A 15,557-nucleotide genomic window follows, 5' to 3' on the forward strand; every position below is an offset into this window, starting at 1 on the left:
AAAGATAAATCTATCACCATATTGTGAATTATCATAAATGGATAATCAACATCTTTTTCCAAGAACATCGGAATTGGAGTCATGCGATCCTTCCGGAACAACAGGTCGTTCCTCAATTTGCGTCCTAATATCCGTCTGATGATTATCTGGTCCACAGACATAGTTCCTCAAGAAATTCTATAACGTTAACCAAGTCTGGGTAAGTTTTGATGACAATCGACATAAGTCCACAATTTAACAAAATAAGGCTTACAGATATTCCTTAAGCATATATCAAACAAAGATCTAGGGTTATACGTCTTCCTCCGTCTGCATTGCGCAAAACTCCTACATAATACCTCATCACCAAACAACGATGATCTATCATAGCTAAGGGAAATAATCCCATTAATGTAAAAAGCAAATGCATTAGATTGTTGTGTCAACAAATCATGATCAGACTTCATTACTTCCGTGAACAATCCAAATAAACCCTTAACACACGAGTGTACATCATACCTACAATAAACATTACAGTGCGAATTAATATTAGGAATACAGTTCCAAACATGATTTAAGAATACACATAAAGAAGGTACAATACCCTCCAAATTATTATCCAGCGGACACCATGGTCCACTGCGTAAGGTTACTAGTCTACATAAAAGAGAAAAACGTTCCTGCCCAAACAGTGTATATGCACTATATAAAAACCATGTATTTACATGAAATTCGATGCAAAGATGACAATTTGCATAGTGCAACTGTTCAGAATAATTCCTCGATCTTGCCGTCCTTCTCCTTCTTGGATTTAATTTTCTTAGTGCCTTTCGCTTCATGGTCTCTGTAATGTTGAAGTTTATCCATTTTAATGTAAGTTTTCTTTCCTGCAGACTTATTAATCTTTAAACAAACCTTAATGCATAATACTAATAATACAAAACAACATACATATAGCAATCCTTCCTTAATCCAATGGAAAGGATTCCATCTCATAATGCAACTAACATCTGCATGAACTAATTTTCTAAAGAAACCTACAAAACTACAATCATAAGTATACTGAAAGTCACGCGGAATCAAATATCCAGAATCAACTAACATTTTAACTTTATGAGTTTCACCTGAAAATCTTTGGAGAAGTTCAGTAGTTTGATTATGTACTGTCTCAATTTCCTTTCCTAATGAAGCATAAATGGACTTAGCTGCCTCTGTTGCTTTCATCATATTTTTATATTCTTCTGACAGAGGTGGCTGGGGTACAAAAGAATGTAGCCCAAAAGTATGATTAGACATATAAACCACCTGAGTCAGGACTCGTAAGTTTTGCGTAGCAATAAAATCCTTAGACCTAAATAGATGTTTCTTAACAGTTAGATTCATATGTTCCATCATCATGACATTAGTATGTACATGACAACCAGCATTCAAACTTAAAGAATCACTATAAGAAATGTTTTGCCATCGTCGAACCATGTAAGGTTCAGGATAACAAGACAACATATTAAAATTCCCAAGATCGAACAGAGTAGCCTGAGGCATAGATATAGTTATATCAGAAGTCCTAGGTTCATCTGAGAAAAGATCATATGCTATAATAGTTGTTTTACCTATAGCATAAGTGGCTTCACTAGGCACATAATAAGACATATTGTTCCATTTTAACCAATAAAACTTATCAAACGGTATTATCCAATCTTTACCAATTTTCTTCGGTATAGCCTTAGTTGGATATCCTATTACAACCTTAGATGTCGACATTTGCCATAAATTAATCATGCAAACACCAGTTTCACACCAAGAATCCTTTGTAGGATCTAATATGGTTATAGCTGATGCAGTTTCCATGCCTATGCCAGTTCTAAATAACAGTCTTATTTCTTCTAATCCCGCGGTGATCATTGCTTGTAGATGTTCACACTCCTGAGTTGCCTCCAATTGTTTCATACGTACATTCCATGATGCATCCATAGTCTCAATTACCTTACTTAGTGAATCAACATGATGTTTCAAAAGTTCCTGTTCTGCAGAAAGTCTTTCCATAAGTAAAGATGCGGAGTGCAGATTTTTAGATAATTGTGAGATAACAAAGTTCTGTTTATTCTGAAGTCCTCGAAGAGCTGAAATTTCCACTCGAAGTTCCTCCGTCATTGCTCCAGCGATCGCTGCCCCCAAAGCTGCTCCGGCCAGGAAAGCGCCAATCGCTGCGAACTGCAAAGGTCTCCGTCCTGCTGCATTTCTTTGAACTGAATAAAACAAATCTGGCAACACAGTAGACTCAAAAGAAGGACATACAGTTTCACCTTTCAACAAATCACTAACAGACAATCGTAACACAATTGGCTGTACTTGTGGTTGTATCAAAAATCTAACTGGCTGATGTAATAAAGGTAAAAATCCTGGAGCCTCTAAAGTCTTCATAAAATTACCGTCCTTTTCCTTGCGTGGGAAGAGGACCGCTCTTGGGAAATGGGCAGTAACCCATCCCTTGGTTTCATCAAATCCTCCTCTATCGATTAAACAAGGATTCAAAGAGGTCGGTTCCATGTAGCATTTCTGCATATCCATCTTTGTACTATATATAATATGATTACCTGCATGTGCATCAAACACATCAGTATTATTATGTAAAACATCATGTGTTACAATATCATAAAGATTCCATTCATTGTCACTTCCTGGTAATAACATATACCAGTAATAAGGTAATTTTCCTGGATATATTTTACTAGACCAAGTAGAGAAATCCATTCCTTGTGTCAACCACCATTTCAGAGTTTTTCTATCTGCTATATCCACATGGTATCTAATTATAGTATCCCAGAGCTGTGCTCTAGGGCACCCGGTCTTTAATGACCAGTAGTCATCAGCATTTACCAGGTAAGTGTCTGTTTTGTAATTCACTAAAGTAACTTCATCCAAATCTGGTGGTACAAATTCAAGAGAATATACTGTTGGATGTAAAGTATAATCCCTCGTTTGTTTTTCCTCATTGCCTAATACAACATTACCACCTTCATAATGTTTGGAAACATTTCCAGTTATATTTACATCAAGAGGAATATCATAGTACGTGGAATCATTATGCATAATAGACCTATGAATACCAATCACATATTGCCATGAATGTGGAAACCATCTGCAAATAGATCTTTCCATAGCTAAACTAACATTTTTAGTGTCCACATAATTAGAATCAACTCCCATCGGGATTGACATATTATGGACATTCACTCTGATTTTGTCATCACTCAAATTGAACACGGGAATCAAAGTCCCAAAGAAATTATCATAAAACTTAAAGGTACAGTCTTGGCATTTATAATAAGGCCACTTTGAAGATTCTCCTTTGGATCCATTATAAGTATAATCTACCTGCAGAAATGTAACATTATACAAGTGTTTTTCCAAAATATCCTTAGGTGTGACAACCAATACAGGTTGCCAGGACTGATTATCAAACCTATGCCACGTATTATTCACCTCAAGATGCATATGAGAGGCATTCAAATATACAGCATGAAGAGGATTCTGTACACAATTTTGTCTACTAAAATTATAACACCATGTCCAATTAAATATATTATAATATTGTGTGTAGTTTTTCCATACTGTCTGGTTAACAATGTATTTGTCCACGGTGAATTTATAATCATGTAACCCTGGACTATGCACTCTCTGTCCCAATTTCGGGCTATCCACAATCTCTGAGAGGTCCCATTCATTATTGGCATTTTTAAAGACATACCTCCTTGTTTTGTTTTCAAATAATAGCCATCCAGAGTGATTAAACATTCCAAATTCAGGATGTAATACCCCAGTCGTCCTGTAAGCCGGACCCAGCCTACAGGCCTGTGTGTGAATCTTATAAGTTACAGATGAATAATTACCAATTTTATAATAATATCTATATTGGCACCACTTAAGGAAGGTTGAATCAACAGGGAAGCAAACTCTACCAATAAATGCTTGTCCCTGTGTTCGGTTAAGCATATCTCCAAAAATGCTGCGGATACAAACATACCCGATTTTGTCCTTTATTTTAGGAGGCGTGGCCACTGGTTTAACCAAGTTATGGGTAAATGGCTGTGGTAAAGGGTCGGTCAACACAACAGGTGATCGCCAGGTGGCGGTACCTAAGGTATTGACCTTCCACCAATTATCTATAGTAAGATAAGATTGGTTCCGTATTTCTAAGGATCTATCAGGATTCTGTAGGATCTCGAACTTTCCATATATAGGTAAATTAGGAAAATACGCTACACAAGAAACATAATGGGTATAATTCAAATGAATTCTGCTTTGCACATCTTCAATATATATAGACATATTCCTTTGTTTAGTGCTCATGGAATCTAGATACTGCTGTAACTCTTTTGGACACCATGTCCCATAGGGTTCAACTAAAACTTGCGGCCATCTAGGCAACGGTCTAGCTCCTTGTAAATGTCTAGGCAATCTCTTCCATTCATCCAACATTTCCTTAGAATCATTATATGGCAACAAATTTATCCCCAACGTAGTTGTTCGTGGGGTTGTAGTTGTAAATTCACCAGAACCTCCTTCTTCTCCATCATCATATGAAGAATAGTCATATTCTTCATATTCATAATCGAATAAATTATAATCATTCTGTTTGTTGGACACCCAAACCTGAAAAGGCAGTGATGCAACATCCTTTTCTGCTGCTTTTATACATGTAAAGTCATCCTCCTCTGTAGACTCCTCAAAAGTATATACAGTAAGGTTTGGATTATTAAGCACTGCTGCTGTAGCATTATAGCTCTTAACTAAAGGTTTGCCTCCAAGTTTCCTATAATAATATACAAAATGTGGCTTATAAGACCACATATCCATAATCCCAGGTACCAGATGACATCGGAGGGGGTTAGTTTCATATTTATTAGAATATCCTCCATCCGCACTAGATCTAAACATTGGGCTATATACCCCAACTGTATTGATGTCCCAAAAATGGTCACACTCCTTAGGTGCGGAGTGTTTGTTATAATGGTGGCAAAATGCATAATTATGATAAAACAGGTATCTAATAGCAGTAAAATTTTGTAGGAATTTGTTACTTCTCCAATATTGTGGTATTACTGCACAAGAATTATTACACTCTTGAAGTGAATGAGTGAAATTAATATAATTGAAGATCCAATCTTTGTAAGAATACTTGGTCAGGTTAATGTTCCTGATACCAAAATAATATGGAGTTGTAGTAGTAAAAGTAGTGGGAGTTGTAGTTTGATTTCCCATTACTGAATAGAACTGTAGGGCTATCAAAAGTAGCAAAAATAGCAAAAGTAACAAAGTCCTAGGTGCCATTACCAGAAACATAGTGTATAATTAAGTACATAACAGGGTAGCAAATCTCGTACCAACAATTTATGATTAAAACAAGTAGAACCATTCAAAAGAGCTGTCTGCCATTCGTTACAATGAAAATATCCACCCAAAAACAAGCAAGAATATACAATCAGGATAACAAAGCATATGTTAAACAAAACACACAAACGTTTACCTAGTGACAACATCTTGGCTTTTTACTAATCTGAGGTCCCCTTTTCCAGTTGATACCCATAGGGTATTTCCTTGTCCGTGTGATACAATCTCACCTTTAATCACAGAGTTATCTTTTCTGTTACGAATCCACACCTTATATGGTCTTATATTATCTGGGTTTGGGTCCCCGTCTGCCTGCACATCGATGTCCTTTTGAAATGTTTCCTCAAAGGGTGATCTCCTGTGCAGTCTTTGCCTAGAATTAAGTTCAAAAACTGCAATCAGTATTGCCTTGTCAAATGGCACATCTTGTCCTATCTGCCACAATTTAGTTTTTAATAATCCATTGAACCTTTCAATATTTCCTGCTGCTTGTGGGTTATAGGCCAAATGAAAATCCCAATTAATTCCTAAAACGTCAGCTAATTTCTGAACATTTCTACCAGTAAAATGAGAACCCTGATCAGAAGTCACATTCCAAGGACATCCATATGCTGCACACCAGCTCCAAATAGTTTTTATAGTCGAGCTTTGATCTGCATGTCTACTTGCACATGCATGTCCCAATCCGGTACTACAATCTACCATAGTACACACATATTTTCCATTCTGCAAAGGACCAATATAATCAATTTGTACCTTTTCATTAAATCCTCTTGGTGACGGCCTATTATGGGGTGGATCCCTCCGGAAACGTTGTACCGAGGATGCGCATAATTCACATCCAGATATCGCACGCTTGCATGCTCCCCAGGTTAGTTTTATATTTCTTCCTTGAAACCATTGGAACATTCCATGTGTTCCAATATGTCCTAATTCCTTATGCAATTGTCGGATCTCATCATCCGAAATATCAGCATTCAATTCAGGAAGTTTTATATGCCAATTTGGGTCACGTTTCAACCGAATCTTTGTATCTGTTCTATCTGATATTTTCCAAGGGGCCTTATTCACCAATTTTAGCCCTTCGGAGTCAAATTTACTCAATTTGTCTGCCACATTATTAAATTTGGATATTTCATCTGTACGTCCTGTGTGAGCATCAACGTGCGCTATCTTTACATGTATAGGTGCCTCCGCAAGAAATTTCCAAATATGTATTCCCCATACATCTTTTCCATTAATTTTATAATCAGATTCCTTCCACTTTGCAGACCATATGGCAATACCATTACAAACTGCCCATGAGTCCGAAAAAACGTGTATATACTTTTTCTTTTCATGGATAGATTGTTCAACGGCCAATTTTACTGCACAGAGTTCTGCTAACTGTGCTGAGGCATCCGAGCCTTCCTTAACTAAGATCTTTTTATCACTTGGTCGATATGCCACAGCTTTCCATTTAGTGACATTTCCTACTACTTTACTTGATCCATCTGTGAACCATGCATTTTTATGAGAAGCAACTGCCCCCCATTTTCCAATAGGTTGTGTCTTTGGTTGTTTAACCTCTACCGGTACTTCTACCATAGGCTGAGCAAAAACTAATTCTGATAACCTTAATGTCTTATTATTCCCTGACACTGTTGCATCATTAATTATAGTTAACAAATACCATTTCCATTTCAACACTTTTTGTTCCATGGGTAAACCTCTAAAGTCTTCCTCCTTAGTTCGTACCCAATCCAAAATTGGTATCTGAGTTCTTAATGTAACTATTCTATTAGTTAAAACAAAACCTAGACTCTGTACCGCCGTATAAGCTGTCCACACTGTTTTTTCAAAGAAAGAGTACTTGTTTTCTGAAAAAGGAAATCTTTTGGAGTAAAACCCAACTGGTTTAGTCTGACTATTACTTTTAGTATATATGCCCCAATTTCCAAAGTCATTGGCATATATTATATCAATTATAATTTCTTCACCAGGTTGAGGTACATACAATTGGGTATATGTCTGAACATATTCCTTAGCTAATTCTAGTGACTTTTTCTGTTCCGGTCCCCATACAAAGTCCGCAGCTTTCCTGCATACCCTGTGTATTGGAGCCAGAATCATTTGTAAATATGGAATATGTAATCTCCAATATCCCAAAATGCCCATCACCTGCTGAGCCTCTGTCTTGGTTTTTGGTGACTGTAAAGCCACAATCTTATCTATCACCGCATCCGGAACCTTAGGTCCTTCTGTAGTCCACACCACCCCCAGATACTTAACTGACGTGGCTGGACCCTGAATTTTATCAGGATTGATGGACCATCCTTTTGATTTCAATAATGTAACTACCTCGTCCTTTACCTTATTTAACTCGGTCATATCTTTCCCAGCAATTAATATATCATCTACATATGACCATAACTTAGTAGTTCCTTTATCTTGAAAGTCCTTTAACGTTTCTTGTAAAGTTACATGTGCTATAATTGGGCTATTTTTATATCCTTGTGGTAACCTTTTAAACCTATATTGTACTGATTCCCAAGTGAATGTAGTCAATTCTCTACTCTTAATATCTAATGGGATAGCGAAAAACATATCACTCAAATCTATAGCACAAAAACAAGTAGGTGAAAAATTCCTAATTTGAGCATAAATAGACTCTACATCTGGAAGAGTACCTGGCATAGAAGGGGTTACTTTATTTATATTCCTATAGTCTACCGTCAATCTCCACTTGCCATTAGGTTTCATAACAGGCCATACTGGACTGTTATATTTAAATGATGATGCCTTTTCTATTATATCTTTTTCCAACATTTCCTTTATTGTGGCGCTAATCTCTTCGTGTCCTCCTTTAATAGGATACTGTTTAGTAAACACTGGTGGAGTATGGGGCAATTTTACTGGATCAATCTTTACTTGACTTAAAATTTTTGTTTCAAAACACTTCAATCTTTTCAAAGGTAACCATTCACCATATAATAACCTGATTTCCTGAATTCCTAATACTCCATGTGGAACTTTGCCTACCAACACTTGTATTGTATAATCCAAATCATATATTTTAAATGTTACCCATTCTTTTCTCATTTCTGCCCTATGTCCAGATACTCCTTGTACTATAACTTTTTCCTTAGCTGGTTTATTATTTACAAAATCATCTCTGACTATTGTTACCTCGCTTCCCGTATCTATCAGGAAGGAGTCTGTATATTCTTGATTATCAACTATAAATTTTAATTGTATGAACGGCCGGGTGTCCGGCCGTTTTGCCATCTGGATGTTCCAAACCTTGGCATTGTTAAACCAAACCTTCCTCTCTGGCCCTGCACCTGATTTCCTCGCGGCACCGGCCTTTGTGGCTTCATTCTGCTTCCTATCTGCCTGTTGTTTACAGCAACATTTCCTTGTGTCCAGGCTTGTCCTGGTCGCACCTTTCTCCAGTCTTTGCCATTTCCCAACATATTTCTGTTTCTTGGGAGGCTCCGCTGGCCAGACGGGCCTCCCAAACGGAAGTTTTTTGTCTGGAAACATTGACTGTTCCCATTTGTCTGGTAGCATTTAATATTTCCGTTGCCATTTGTTGGAAAACAGACTGGGTTTCGGGCTTTAGCTTGAAATGACATTGCAGCTTGAAATGACATTTTGTGCTCTTGTTGTAATTCTCGATGTTGCTTTAAGAACTCTACTACATCCCATAAGGTGTTGGCTCCAGCTAGCATGGTTGCCAACATCATTCTATGCTGTTCTGGTGCTCCTTTTATAATTATTCTCCTAAGCGCGGCTGTTAAGTGAGCACTTAAAGGGGATCCTTGAAACTGATTATAAATTTTGCTAAAAATAGCTAACTTCTTTACTATCTTAATCCCTTCACTGGGATTCTTCCACTGTACCTGGCCTTCAAAGGCACCCCAATCTATATGTGGGATGGCCTCTGCCCAGGCTACTGCAATCCAATCCCAAAGTGTGCGTACCCTGTCAGGGTCCTCTTGTATAATCTTTGCCAAAGTGTCCGCAACACTCGGATTGTCTATCTGGACATTAATCACCTGCATCTCCTTGCCTGCGAGTCTTATAGACTCGCCTCCCTTACTATGAATTGTAAACAAAAAGTCTCCGTCGGTCTGACCTTTCTGTGAAAAATCTTGCCTTAACTGAACCATTTCAGGTCTAGTTAAGTCCCTAGTTTCAATAACTTGTTCCAACCCATCTGGGCGTCCCCGTCCGGGTGTGGATGTTTTAATTACTGAAACTGGCATGCTGGCCTTATCAGGAGCTTCCAGTTGGTTCAATATATCTTTCAAAAATGGGTTATTACTTCCATTTTTAAGGGCTTCTTTTACTAACCTTTTGCCTCTTAGCCTGTCATCATCTATATCATCTATAATTTTACATAATATTCCCGGGATTTCTTTCTTGTCAGCCCGCTCCATTATGGGCTGGACGGTCTGAGGATTACTTAATGTTACCTCAACTGTGGTTCCTTTCTGGAACTCAGGCATCTTTGCCTGAACAATTCTTTCAATACCTCGCCATGGCGATTGAGATTTTAATTCCTTTTGCTCGAGCTTTAGTTCTCCTATTTTACATTTCTGCCTAATCTTTTTATTACTTCCTTGAAGCCCATGTTGCTATTTTTAAGAGGATCCTCAGTTTAGCTATATGAATTTTCCAAGCAATAAACCCGTTTGTTTCTATCTTATAAGGTATCTGACTTATTCCCTGATGCCAGCTATATAGTGCCCAATTTTCTATCCTTTCCTTAAGCCACCCCATGCACAGGGACCACCGTCCTCCTAAGGATTTTGGTGGGGGCACTCCCCTTTCATTCCACCTTCAGCCTAGACGCCGGACGATCACGGTCATTCTAGGTTTTCAGTAGAAGAAATTGTGCATTGCCATGTGGGTTATATTTACCTGCTCCGGAGCTCTTCTTCCGTATCCTGCCGACTACGCCAACTGTCACGAGCAGCTTCTCAGCCTTGTCTGGTTACCAGGAGTTCCCTTCCGGATATCTGCACTGGACCCCGGACCGCGACGTACGCGAACACCAAGCACGAACTCGATTGCCTTTTGAAATGCTGGTTTATTCGCACACCACACAAAGCAATACACGAGGTGGCTGGCACACAACTGCACGATCTTACTCTCAGGCGACGAGAGTTAGTTGTGAGCAATTACATGGAGTTTCCCCCGCGCTTATATACTTTACAAGTTGTTCATACCTAACTTATCTAACATAAGCATACTGCCTGACTACTTTGTTATCCTATGACCACAACTTAGAAGGTTACATCATCCACACTCAAAAAGGTTATATCATCCACTTATCTAACATAGACACACTCTCTGGTCATCTTGTGACCAGCACTAAAAAGTCACTGAGTTACTGCAAAGTCCAAACAAGTCCAAACAAGTCCAAACAAGTTTCTCTGCTGATCCATTGTTGTTTATTCATCCTTGATGTTTACTCCTGTCACAGATCCTTTTTCTTCTTCCACCCATGTTTCTTTTCTTAACCAATTTGTCTCTTTGTATATGCTCTATCACAGAACTAACTGCTCCATTTCCTCAGCTTCAAACAGAGCATTTCTACCAATTCATATCATCAACTGTTCTGGAATTTTCTATAAACTTATTATATTTAACATGCCCACAATAGAACTCTCTTTTCTCATATACCATTTTCATGTTTTACCATATTCCTCCTCTCAAAGTGTTTCTGCACCCCACCCCCTATCAGTATGTACCTCAATAGTCCCAGAAAGGAGACTGATAATTTTAGAAATTCTGATTAGATCCACATATTCAATCAGTAAGAGTATCATCTAGATTATTCTTTCACATTATATTTTGCATTAATACTTTCCTTTCTCACTCTACGGTATTTTAATTTATATCTTCATTAGCCTCTGTATAACTGACATAAAGTCCAATCTGGTTTACTTGTGTCTGAACTTAGTCTCACCTATGCATTGCTGTTAGAATAATTTTCATGGATCCCCACATCTCCTTCTACCAATTTTCAATGTTTCCCTCAGATCTCAAGGTATAATTTAATTCCCTTGGCTAGAAACCTCCCTTCAATAAAATGACTTTCTCTCACATCACTATCTCCAATGAAACCTTTAGGAAATCAAGTTTGTTCTATGGATTCTTATTTTCTCTCACTTTACCTCTTGATATACTGCATACAAAGCTCTACTTTGTGAAGCCTTCCAAGGACCTCCCATATAGAAATTATCTCTTCCCATGAAGGATCACTTCTCTGTATTGCTTATTTGACACTATTTGTGAGTTCCATGTAATATTGTAGTGAGATGAGAGGAAATTTGTATTTAGCAGGTAACAGTGTTGAAGGCTGGTCATGCTGTGTACGTGATGATTCCTAGGGCTTATATAGCCAATGTTAGGTCAATTGACTAAGACGTAAAAATGAAATAAAATAAAATCTCAACAAACAGCTCATTTTGAATCCTTGACACTGGTATAAGAATTGTTATTGTTGTTTTTAATCTTTAAGTCACTGAATTGGTCAACTATATTGCCTTAATGATTTTTTTGGAGGTATAACTTATTAATAATTCCAGATATTTCTCATTTTTCACTTTATAAAAATGTGCGCCATTCTTCATGATTCTAAAATTTTGTCTTTATATCAAGAGATCTGGATTCAATTAAAAATATACTATGAAAGTTGATATTACTTCTAGTACATTTAAAGATATATAAAATGTTTTGGAGAAGTCTTGATTTAGACAATTTGTGTATATGCCCTCCTTCTTCCTTCCTCTTTTCCTCCCTCCCCCTTTCCCTTCCTTCCCTGAATATATGTGGTAGTAAATCGTTCCCCTGAAAGTCAAGATTCTGCTAGTGTCTGATTTCATGATTAAATCTGACCATGCAAATTTTCATAATTAATTTGACCCATCAGATAAGTCTCAGGCTTTATATTGTAGTGATCATAAATGCTTCAAAGGAAAAAAAAATGATCTACAGAAAAGAGTATTGGCGCGTATATTATAAAAATAATACTGACAGAAAAGTGTGGAACTGCTTTGCTATACTTTCATGAATGACTTTCTGTAATCCAATCCTCAACTGTGCTAGACAAGAGGAGGGGTTAGCTATGTATGGAAAGCTTCCAAAGAACAGAGATGAATTCTTGGACACTGTAGGTTGGAAAGGAACATAGAAATAACATCTTGGTCTTTTGCTTCTACAGAGGTATATATTTGTATAATTTTAATATAATTAACAAAACTGATTGGGCTTCTATTATGTTTGAGGACAGTTATAAGCAGGAGCAGCAATTCCCATGAGTGGCAACTCTACACCTCCCTCAGTATCTATTTATATCATTAATATTTGAAAGTCAAGATGATTTAATTATGTCTAACAACTGGATAATGAAATTATTCATTTATGTAAACATATATAGTAATGAGATAAGGAGCCCAATGATAGCACTTAGGCCCTCAATAAACATAAGTGAACAACAGAAGTTTCCCCTTGTTTTTCTACTTATTTGGTCTTTCATGGATAAAGAGAGTAAATGAAAGATTTTCCTCGTTAAAATCCTTCGTATATTGATTTCATATGTGATGGATTTCATAGTGTTTCCTATTCATAGAATTAGCACATTCACTGTTCACCCAAGACAGTCCCAGTGTGAGTCTGTTGTGATAGCCACCCCCTCCCATCTCTGAAATGTTTCCCAGATTTGGAAATGTGTGAATTATGTAGTCACCCTATCTATTTATCCTCTCGAAATCAGGCCAAACCATCCAATATATAAGCAAATCTTTTTAGGTCCATTTTTTTTTCTTTAAGTCTTTTCTAGTGATAATGAAGAAGTTTGTAATTTTCAGTCCATAATAGCGTGGAGACATTTCAAAGCTAAAAGTGCCTGTTTTGAAAGACGATAGCATCAGATCCAACACTGAAGTCCATAATGAAGGAGCAGCTTAAGGAGTGGCAGTGTTAAGAGTGATAGTATTTGGAGGAAGACAGCAAGTGTGTGGCTGAAAAGTTTATGATAAGAAAATGAACTCTCGTTCGTGAAATCAGATACCACCTATTTCAATTCCCATCAGAGGTTCAATTAGAAATAGAATCCTTCTTTGCTTCCTGCCCTACACTGTCATGTTGTTATGGGCCATGCACTGTTTAAACAGCTGCAGACTTTTACCTTAGGGGTGACTAAATTGCACTGGTGATGTTGATCCCTACGTAGAGCTAAAACTGGGAGGAAACTTGATCGTTTGCAGAGTGACTTAGGAACTGGGAGTAAATTATGTTGTCTGTTTGAGAATAATGAATTAAGAAATCTAAAGAATATAAAGTCTTAGTTCTAGTTTTCCATGGCAAATTTAGTGTTAGAGTTTCTTATATTTTTCAGTAATACACCAAGAATAAAAACCATGGAGACACAAAGATACAAATAGTGAATTAAAAATAAAATTTGAATGTGAGCATACATGCTCACATGTGAGTTTTTGAAATAGGAATATTTCATTTAGACTTTCTTTCTTTCTTTCTCCTCAATTCTCCTTTTCTAACCCTGGCTCTATTCTTATGTGGTGTCACTCACGTTCAGAACACTTGTGAATTAATAGACCAAAACACTGTGGTACCTTGTCCAATGGTTCTCGGACTTTACTGTGTATTACGTACGACACCTGGAGAGCTGTTGAAATGCCAAGTGCAAGGCCCCACTCCTAGAATTTCTGATTCCATAGATCTAGGGCAGAGCCTGGACTTGCATTTGTAATATTCCCAGGTAACACTGGTGCTGCTGGTCTCAGAAATCAAACTTCAAAAATCAGTGCTGTAGCTATTCAGTGACTTCCTCATTGGCAACCGTAAATTATTGAGAGGCAAAAGGGAAATGCAAATGAATCATTTGGGAAGCTCTACAGAAAGAGAAGCATTGGCGAGCTTCCTTGGGCCCCTAAAAGGATCATTACCAGCTTTTCCTCCACGACTCCTTCTATCAGACCTGTTTCAACCTTCAAATTTCAATGCTTAGGAGTCAGGACTCAGATCATTTTGAGTTCAGTGATTTTGAGCTTATTGATCAAAAAGAGAATCCATGGACTTGAGAATACTAAGAAAAACTTTGGAATAATTGGATTTTTGATACACCTTGAATCAACCCTGTAGTGGTGGTATGGAAGATGGCAGCCTCATTTTGGTTTCTCTGGAGTACAGCCTAGATAATACACAGGAACAGTGTGCATTCTTCAGTCAGCATGTGTTTTGAATGGCTTTACTTCCATGGATGTATCAAAGTATTCAGTTTATTCCTATCCTGTCTACAGACTCTGCCTCTCGTTTATATTTCTTTTCATTTACTACATTCTGGCGTGTATTTTTCCCCCTTTGATTTTGTCGGAGATTCCTTCAGTCTTGTCATGTATTAACCTCCATATTCTTTACTTCTAAGTTCACGGATTTCTATCTCTATTGATATTACTATCTCTTATTGACTACTAGTGCTCAGTGATTTTTTTCATCCCTTTATCTCACCTTTTTCTCCTCTCCCTTTCAGAATCTTTTTTTTTTTTTTTTGCAATATCATGAAGTATCTAGTTTTATTTTTTTTTCTCTTTAGCAATGGCTTATTTTTGTTCCACAAAATTTCAATGTATAAAATCCAGAAAGAAATGCCTAAAGTAAAAAGTCAAGGCCATGAAAACTATAGAAAAGCAAATTCAGGGAGAATTTAGAACAAAGAAAGGCATGTTGTAATGACTTAAACACAACTTAAACAGTTCTGTGCTTTTTAGTTAACAACTTTAACCCTGAGTTTCTTGGTAGTTGAACAGAAACAGGATAGCTTTATAAGAATGATGTTCTCTCTAAGGAGAAGACATCCTAATTGTTTGTAAGGTCGCACACAGAAGCCCATGTTATAAATGGGTCTTTGCATGGAGGACTCTGGGTACTAGTGGGTGACATTTCAATAGCACTCTTAAATGGCAGTAGTTGTCTATTTTGTAAACCTTTCCAGGTGCTTTTAGGGCACCCATAACTGTAAGCTGAGGGCCAAGTATAACAAAGAAAATGTCTTGTCAGAGGCTGAGAAAATATGGTTTAAATGTACCATGTTTTGTTAGTACAGCATGATTTAGGGGTTAAAAGGGAGGATGTCTAGAGAAAGACATGTATTTTATTTTTCAAAACAATTTCCA

At 37.2% G+C, this 15,557-nt stretch overlaps 1 long non-coding RNA gene across 2 annotated transcripts; it reads right to left on the bottom strand.

The window, feature by feature from the left end:
• On the bottom strand, nt 1-10,799 carry LOC139706434 (uncharacterized). Of its 2 annotated transcripts, XR_011708004.1 has the most exons (4): nt 10,279-10,799; nt 5,641-5,743; nt 705-823; nt 1-177 (listed from the first exon to the last, which is right to left on the bottom strand). It is a non-coding gene; the product is annotated as an uncharacterized lncRNA (long non-coding RNA). The 2 variants fall into 2 exon arrangements; XR_011708003.1 differs by lacking the exon at nt 5,641-5,743.
• Nucleotides 10,800-15,557: the final 4,758 nt, after the last annotated feature.

Source organism: Marmota flaviventris, chromosome 7 (assembly GCF_047511675.1).
Source record: "Marmota flaviventris isolate mMarFla1 chromosome 7, mMarFla1.hap1, whole genome shotgun sequence".
Taxonomy (NCBI): Eukaryota; Metazoa; Chordata; class Mammalia; order Rodentia; family Sciuridae; genus Marmota; species Marmota flaviventris.